The sequence below is a fragment of the Terrapene carolina genome, unplaced genomic scaffold (genome assembly GCF_002925995.2).
Source record: "Terrapene carolina triunguis isolate 2854851 unplaced genomic scaffold, T_m_triunguis-2.0 Scaffold629, whole genome shotgun sequence".
Classification (NCBI taxonomy): Eukaryota; Metazoa; Chordata; order Testudines; family Emydidae; genus Terrapene; species Terrapene triunguis.
Window position 1 is genome coordinate 7,963,777 of NW_020664980.1, and position 8,659 is coordinate 7,972,435.

An 8,659-nucleotide genomic window follows, 5' to 3' on the forward strand; every position below is an offset into this window, starting at 1 on the left:
AACACTATTCAGAGTAACCCTGATTCAGTTTAAGGGCCTACTTGTATGGCTCCTGTCATCCTCTCAAAGCCTCAGTGTGAGGTAAAATTTCAAAATAAGAGATCTAAGAAAAATAATGGTGAGAGAAGCTTAAAATAATGGATTCATTCTGTATTACTTCAGTTTCTTGAGTCACCCTTTCAGATGTAAACAATAAAACCTTGCCTTACGCAACCACTCAGCAGAGTAGCAAAAATTTGGTCTTTAACTAAACAAAATAGGATTGGAGATCTTGAGGATAATTTTTAATTGTTGCTTAAGACAAAGGTTTGCCAATCTAAACTGGAAATTTATAACCATATAGCTGGATAGCAGTTTCACACAAGTTTATGTGGCACATAATCATCATTAATGATGATTAATCATTTAAACCCCATGTCTCCATTGAGTCCATGCAGGTGGATAGAACCCTGCCTCTGAGTGGAGTCCTACTGATGTCTATGAAGGGGAGTCTGCCAGCCTGGAGCTCATAGCAATAATTGGCCCTTGGGCCCATAACCTCAAAGTACTTAGGCATTGCTCTGCTCCGCGTTGCAACACCTAACCCCTACGGCAGTCTGCAGCCTAGCGCAACCCTCAACCCTAAGCTAGGTGCCCAGACTCCATATACAATGCAGGAAACAAGTTAGGCACCTAAGCAAGGGATCCTCAGAAGCCAGAAAGCTGCGTAAGCAGCTGACCCCGGTGCTCTCATGCTCACCCTATATTTCCCTTTACCACCAGCTTTTTTGCAGATGCTATGTGTGACAGGGCTCCTGGAGTGCCACCTGGACTGTGGGACCACTGTGCCTTCTGTTCCACCAACCTAGGGCATCCTTCTCACACTGTGAGGCTGTTGTTAAGCCACAAACCTCTGGCAGGTACTGCACTTACACAGACATCCACAGGCAGGGACACACACAACTGAGTTACATGGATGCTTTACCAGCCACTCATGAAACAACAATAGAGAGGCTCCAACCAGTCCTGCCCCACTCCTCCAGCTCCCCAGCCTTGCTCCCTGGAACTGTACCGTCTTGCCCTGTTCAGAAGCCTGACCAGTGTAAATTCATTTCCAAGTCCGGTCCTCCCCTGATGTGGAGAGGACACACATTAGCCTTTGTAACCTGAGCTGAGATTTCCTAAGCACTTCAACCAAAACATACTGTTTTAGGTAAAATATAGAACAGTTGTATTAACTACAGAAAGATAGATTTTAAGTGATTATAAGTAGCAAGCATAGAGATCAAAGTTGGTTACTTAAGAAACAAAAATAAATTCACTGTCTGCGTTCTACAAACTAAACAGGACTTGAATCAAGCAGTGTCTCATCCTGACAGATGGTACAATCCTCAATAAACATGCGGGACTCTTTTCCAGCCTGGGATCACCCTGACCAGTTCAAAGCCTTTGTCAGCCAGATGTTTCTTCCAGGTGTTGAGTTGGGGAGGGGGGAAGAGAGATCAAGTGATGATGTCACTTCCCTTCTTTTATAGTTTCTTCCAGCTTGCTGGAAAGATATATGCTTGTGACATGAGGGTCCGCCCCTATTGGTCAAGCAGTCTATCGTCTACGTCAGGGGTGGGCAAACTACGGCTCGCGGGCCGGATCTGGCCCATCAGGGCTTTGGATCCGGCCCACGGGATTGCCAGCCCTGTGGCGCAGCAGGGCTAAGGCAGGCTCCCTGCCTACCCTGGTCCCGCGCCACTCCCGGAAGTGGCCGGCACCACGTCCCTGCGGCTCCGGGGTGGCGGGAGAGGGGCAGAGGGCTCCATGCGCTGCCCTCACCTGCAGGCACCGCCCCCCACAGCTCCCATAAATTGGCCGGGAACAGGGAACCTCACAAAATGATACCTCACAAGGCATACTTTTTACAAAACATAATTATATGACAGTGGTGAATATGGGGGTTCCAGGGTGCTACTCTGAGGTACAGAGTGTCACACTGTACTGCCCCTAAACCTAGTAGTGGCCTGCATCCAGCCCTTCTGCTGGGGTCTGACAGGCATGAGGTCATGATCAGGCCCCACTGGCAAGATAGGCATTCCCTCACTTAGTAGGAGAATCCTGCTTCACGGTCTCGAGGGCTTTGGCTTCAATTAGGCCTCCAAGTGGCTCATTAGCTGTGGGGTGGCATCAGCACTTAGGCGACTCTGCAAACACCAACCAGCAGAAAAATCGGTGCCTGCAGGGCTAGGCAACAGTTTTGAAAATGTCACCATTTGAAAAGAGGCAGATAGGCACCTAAATACCTTTGAGGATATGGGCCTAATTCATCAATAGTGCCTGTCCATTTTAAAGAAAGAAAGAAAAGCCTTTAAACTGCAGTTAATGTATGTAACCTGGTGGTCCTATTACTGTCACCCTTTTCTTCCTCCCCAGCCACCTCCACTGTGTTCTTCAACTCCCTTGGTCTTGTCCCTATCAGGGCCGGCTCTGGCTTTTTTGCCGCCCTAGGCAAAAAAGCCTCCGGCCGCCTCCCCCCCCGCAGGGGGGGGCGGGGAGGGCGGCCAGAGCCCCGGGGGGAGGGCGGCAAGCCCCGGCGGGGGCTCCGCTCTCCCCCCGGCGGCCAGAGCGCAGGGGGCAGGGCGGCGAGAGGGCGGCGAGCCCCGGCCGGGCCTCCGCTCTCCCCCCGGCGGCCAGGGGGCAGGGTGGCGAGAGGGCGGCGAGCCCCGGCTGGGGCCCCGCTCTCCCCGGCGGCCGGAGCGCCGCGCCGCCCCCCTCCAGGTGCCGCCCCAAGCACAAGCTTGGTGGGCTGGTGCCTGGAGCCGGCCCTGGTCCTTATGTTGGACCACTAGTCCCTTCAAAGTAAGCTCTTTAAACTAGCTTTTATTTGCTGTTGATATAGCATTCAGTACAATGAATTCCTGATCCTGATTGTGGCCTCTGGGTGATACATAATTTATATTAATTATTGTACCTGTCCTGTGCACTTTATCTTGTCTTTGTATTAGAATTGTTAATCTGCTTTGCTTAGCCCAAATACAAATACAGTAGACCGAAGCTGAGAAAATCCTGTCACACTCCAAGACTTAAAAGTCACTAATTGCCTTTAAGAGCCTTGTTTTCCCAGAACTAGCAGAACCAGTCCTGTCTAGCAGGATGGTGTCACCATAGAGAGAACACAGACTTCCTGGGGACTCAGACAATAGCATAAACACATCTAACAGGACAGATGGGAGAAAATATTAACGATAAAGATGCCTGTGGAGTCAGTGGATGGGAAAAGAAACCACATATACTTAACTTTGTCCTGCTGTTATTTGTTTGTATTTTGTTGTTGAACTACTCCCCAATAAGCAAGTAGAGGTGGGAGGATGTCATGAAATACTGTAGATAAGTGAAATGTCTGTCCAAATGTTATACCAAGGGGATGAATCTTTCATTGTATATTTACCAGTCTTCAAAAGAGAATTAGCACAAAATTTGCTGAAGCTGTCTGCAACCAGCCACTTCCACCAGGGAAAAGTGTTTCCATGGCCAGATTATTGAGGCATACACAACATAGGCCCAGGCCTAGAGCCCACATTGTGAAGTCATGTGATAATTTTTTTTTTATTTTTTTTTAATGAAAGCTGATGTTCTGATGTAAGTTTCTTGTTTTCCTGGTTACAAAGAAAAGCTTGAAACCGTGATGTGGGACCAATGCATTGATGTCTTCAGAGAGCCTGAAACTATAGCTCTGAGATATGAGAATTGCTCCATGGATCTCACTGAGATATTAATTCCCAGACTCACTGCTCCAGGGGGCCCCACCAACACCATCTCAACAGAAGATTCTATAGCCATGTCTATACTAGGGGGGAAAAGCTGTGTGTTTAACACCTCTTAACATGTTAAAACCATAGTGTTGTGTTAAACCCCCCACATAAAAAGACAAGTAGTTCTAACACATTAGCTGGATGAAGTAAACTTAGGCTCCCTCTTAGGGTTGACCCTGAGCAGCTAACACGTATGAAAATACAAATTGCTCTGTCTAAACGAGAGTTTTAACATACATTCTATAAACACTTTTTTCCTAGTAAAGACTAGGCGTATGTGTTGGAGAAGAAGAGTGCAAAAACCAAGACCCATCCACCCCAGCTGCTGGGAGTAAGTACTGAGGGCTACCTCGATACACCTGTGATGGGTTGGGTCACAGAAACCCCCTTGGGACTGCCACCTGATGTACTGAGACTACCTCTGAGCCCATTTCCCTGGCAGCTTGGGACTTCAGTACCCTGTCTTGAGCCACACACGCTAGCCTGCTACAAACACAGACCCAGGTCTGAACCACATCCTCCACAAGCTGCAGACTTAACTGAAAACAGCTTAAGAAGTGCTCCTATCTCTAGCATCCAGATACCCAGTTCCCAATGGGGTCCAAACCCCAAATAAATCTGTTGTACTCTGTATAAAGCTTATACAGAGTAAACTCAAATTGTCCGCCCTCTTTAACACTGATAGAGAGATATGCACAGCTGTTTGCTCCCCCAGGAATTAATGGCTTACTCTGGGTTAATTAATAAACAAAAGTGATTTTATTAAGTATAATAAGTAGGATTTAAGTGATTCCAAGTAATAACAGACAGAACAAAGTAAATTACCAAGCAAAATAAAATAAAAACACGCAAGTCTAAACCCAATACAGTAGGAAACTAAATGCAGGTAAATCTCACCCTGAGAGATGTTCCAATAAGCTTCTTTCACAGTCTAGACTCCTTCCTAGTCTGGGTCCAGCAAACATTCATAGTTACTGTCCTTTGTTCCAGTTTCTTTCAGGCATCTCTTTGGGGGTGGAGAGGCCATCTTCTGAGCCAGCTGAAGATAAAATGCAGGGGTTTCCAGGGCCTTTTATATTCTCTCTCTTGTGGGCAGAAACCCCTTTGTTCTCCTGTGTGAGATCACAGCAACAAGATGGAGTCTGTAGCGACCTGGGCAAGTCACATGTCTATGAATTATTCACCTTTTTGCAGGCCAATGCCATTGTTTACATGTTAGTTTGAACGTTCCCAGGAAAGCTCAGATGTGGATTGGTGTCTCCCAAAGTCCACTGTCAGTTAAGCGTTTCTTGATTGGGTACTTCCTGAGAACAGTCCTTTCTCAAGAAGCTGACCTAATGCTTCACTGAGGCTACTTAGAATCAAACAAATACATAGCCAATATTCATAACTTCAAATACAAAAATTATAAGCACATACAGACAGCATAATCATAATCAGCAAACTACAACCTTTCCATAGACACCCTACTTGGCCTCCTCTATATAAGAACTGGTGCAACCATAGGACCCTGGTTGCAACAATGATCTGTATGGTCACAGTTTATGTCAATAATGTCACAACACCCTTGCCTCTACAAGAGGAGAGGGGATCCCTGCTGCCACTTCTGGGCTGTGAGGGCATGCTACTGCCTGTATGTGGCTGAGAAAGGTGACAAGGCAACGCTCACTAATCACTGCTCCAAGTGGCCGGCACAGCAATGGCACGTGGACAGTTTGAATTGCCTAATCCAGATCTGGATTGTACAAAGTAGTTTTCCTTTCTGAGATATCCTAATTTTGCCTACATTTTTATAAGGAGGGGCTAAATTTGAGGAACTTTGTCATAGGAACAAGTATAGTGTGCTTAAAAAAAAAAAATAAAAATCAACCTGCATCCATCTCCTCTTTCTCCATTGTAACTCATGTTATATTAAAAAAACAATTCAGAGGATCAGACAACTGTAACAGCTGGTCTGTTTTTCAGATTGCTTTGTTACATCTCTGAAGGAACAGTAAACCTAATCCACTTTTTTGACACCAAAAAGTGGGGGGGGGGGGCCACCTGCCAGAAGAGAGACTGTAAGCTCTTCCTGTAAGCCGGGAGGTCAGACTCGAGATGTTGTGTTGTTTGTTCTTTATACAATATACTACCAGTTCCTACATCCATGCTTATTTATGGTCCATGGCAGGGTCAATGTATATGAATTCAGAACATAGTCTCTCCCACCCTCTCCCACTGTACAGCAGTTCACCTAGTGGTATTAATGAAAGGTTTGCACAGATATCAAGGGGAGAATACAGCCTTTATGGTGTAACTAAATATGTAGTATCTATTATTTGTGCTTCGTCCTGTCGTTGCATCCATCACTCAGGGAGAAGCTACATGTGGGCCCAACGGGGGGTGGTGTGTATTTCTGCCCGTGGTATCTCTTCCTCCCACATCCTCCTATCTCTATGCTTTTGTGAGTTTCCACTGTTCCTTCTGCATTTCCGTCCCTACAAAAGCTCCAGATTCCCCCTTACCAAATTCCCCCTTTCCAGCAACTAAACTAATCAGCCATGAAATAGTTAATGTTATCAAAATGTCATCACTGGGCTTTAGAGCTGATGCTTTCATCAGATCAACAAGGAGCAGAGGCGTTTACCCCTCTCAGAATCATGAATTCATACTTGCTGTTGCCAACTCTCAGATTTTTCTCTCATGTCTAGCATGTTTGGGGTGTTGTTTTTTTTTAAACCTGTCTCATGAAAACATGATAAAAGGCTGCCAACACACATTTTCCCTTATTCAAAATGGTCACCATCTCCTGTTACAGTCAATGGGGCTGAAACCAGCAAGATGGCCACCATTTCCGTGCAGCCTATCTGCACGTGGCAGTGAGGCTGCCTATAATAAAGTTGGCTGCCACAGCTCACTGTTTTCAACGCCATTGAAGCCCCGACCCACAAACAAAATGGCTGCCTCTCCATGGTTCAGGGGGCTCAAAGGACACCGGGACTGTGAGGAGTAGCAGAGATGCTGTGAAAAATGGATGGGGAGAATGAGTAGCATCAGAAGGCAGATTTAGAGGTTGTAGTGGGATGGGATACAGGAGGGTGCCAAGAACAGTGACGTGGTCAAAGATGTAGGGGATGGGACACTCTCTTTCAAACAGGCACTGGCTCAGTGGCTGTGAAAATCATATGCGCTCTGAATTATTCAGCTGTACTATTTGTCAGACTATTACGGAGCTGATAGATCTATGTATGTTACTATTTATTGTTTCAAATAAGCCTTTGAGCCATTGTATAGCTACCATGAAGTCTGACTGTTTCCTGTTACATTTGTATGCAAAAAGACTATTCTATAGTTTTAAAAAGCTTTGAGGAGAAAATAAAAATGCTCCTCCACAATAACCACACTACCACAGTTTCTTCCCTTCAAAAACACTGTCTGACAGTAGCATCTTTGTGAGTAAGGCCTGGTCTACACTACGGGATTAATTCGGATTTAGCAGTGTTAATTCGAATTAACCCTTCACCCGTCCACACAACGGAGCCATTTAGTTCGAATTAAAGGGCGCTTAAAATCGATTTCTGTACTCCACCTCGACGAGCGGAGTAGCGCCAAAATCGATTTTGTTAATTCGAATTAGGGTTAGTGTGGCCACAAATCGATGGTATTGGCCTCCAAGAGCTGTCCCAGAGTGCACCATTGTGACCTCTCTGGACAGCAATGTGAACTTGCATGCACTGACCAGGTAGACAGGAAAAGACCCAGGAAAATTTGAATTTCATTTCCTGTTTGCCCAGCGTGGAGAGCACAGGTGACCACAGATACCACAGATACCTCAGCTCATCAGCACAGGTAACCATGCAGGCTGATAATCGAAAAAGAGCACCAGCATGGACCTCACGGGAGGTACTGGATCTGATCGCTGTATGGGGAGAGGATTCAGTGCTAGCAGAACTTCGTTCAAAGAGACGAAATGCCAAAACTTTTGAAAAAAAATCTCCAAGGGCATGATGGAGAGAGGCCACAATAGGGACTCAGATCAGTGCCGCGTGAAAGTGAAGGAGCTCAGACAAGCCTATCAAAAAACAAAGGAGGCAAACGGTCGCTCCGGGTCAGAGCCGCGGACATGCCGCTTCTACGCCGAGCTGCATGCAATTCTAGGGGGGGCCGCCACCACTACCCCACCTGTGATCGTGCAAACCGGGTCTGGGATAGTCTCTACACCTGAGGATTCTGAGGATGGGGAAGAGGAGGAGGAGGAGGAGGACGATCTTGCAGAGAGCACCCAGCACTCCCTTCTCCCCAACAGCCAGGAGCTTTTTCTCAGCCTGACTGAAGTACCCTCCCAAGCCAGTAGCCAAGACCATGACCCCATGGAAGGGACCTCAGGTGAGTTTACCTTTTAAAATATAAAACATGGTTTAAAAGCAAGGTTTTTTAATGATTATTTTGCCCTGAGGATTTGGGATGCATTCGCAGCCAGTACAGCTACTGGAAAAGTCTGTTAACGTGTCTGGGGATGGAGCGGAAATCCTCCAGGGACATCTCCATGAAGCTCTCCTGGAGGTACTCCAAAAGCCTTGCCACAAGGTTTCTGGGCAGTGCCGCTTTATTCCGTCCTCCATGGTAGGACACTTGACCACGCCATGCTTGCAGCAAGTAATCTGGTATCATTGCCTGACAAAGCCTGGCAGCCTATGGTCCCGGTGTTTGCTGGCGTTCAAGCAACATCCGTTCTTTATCTTGCTGTGTAATCCTCAGGAGAGTGATATCGCTCATGGTAACCTGCTTGAAATACGGGAACTTAATTAAGGGGACAGAGGTGGCCGTTCCTACTGGGCTGTTTGCCTGTGGCTGATAAGAAATCCTTCCCTGCAGTTAGCCAAGCGCGCGGGGGGGGGGGG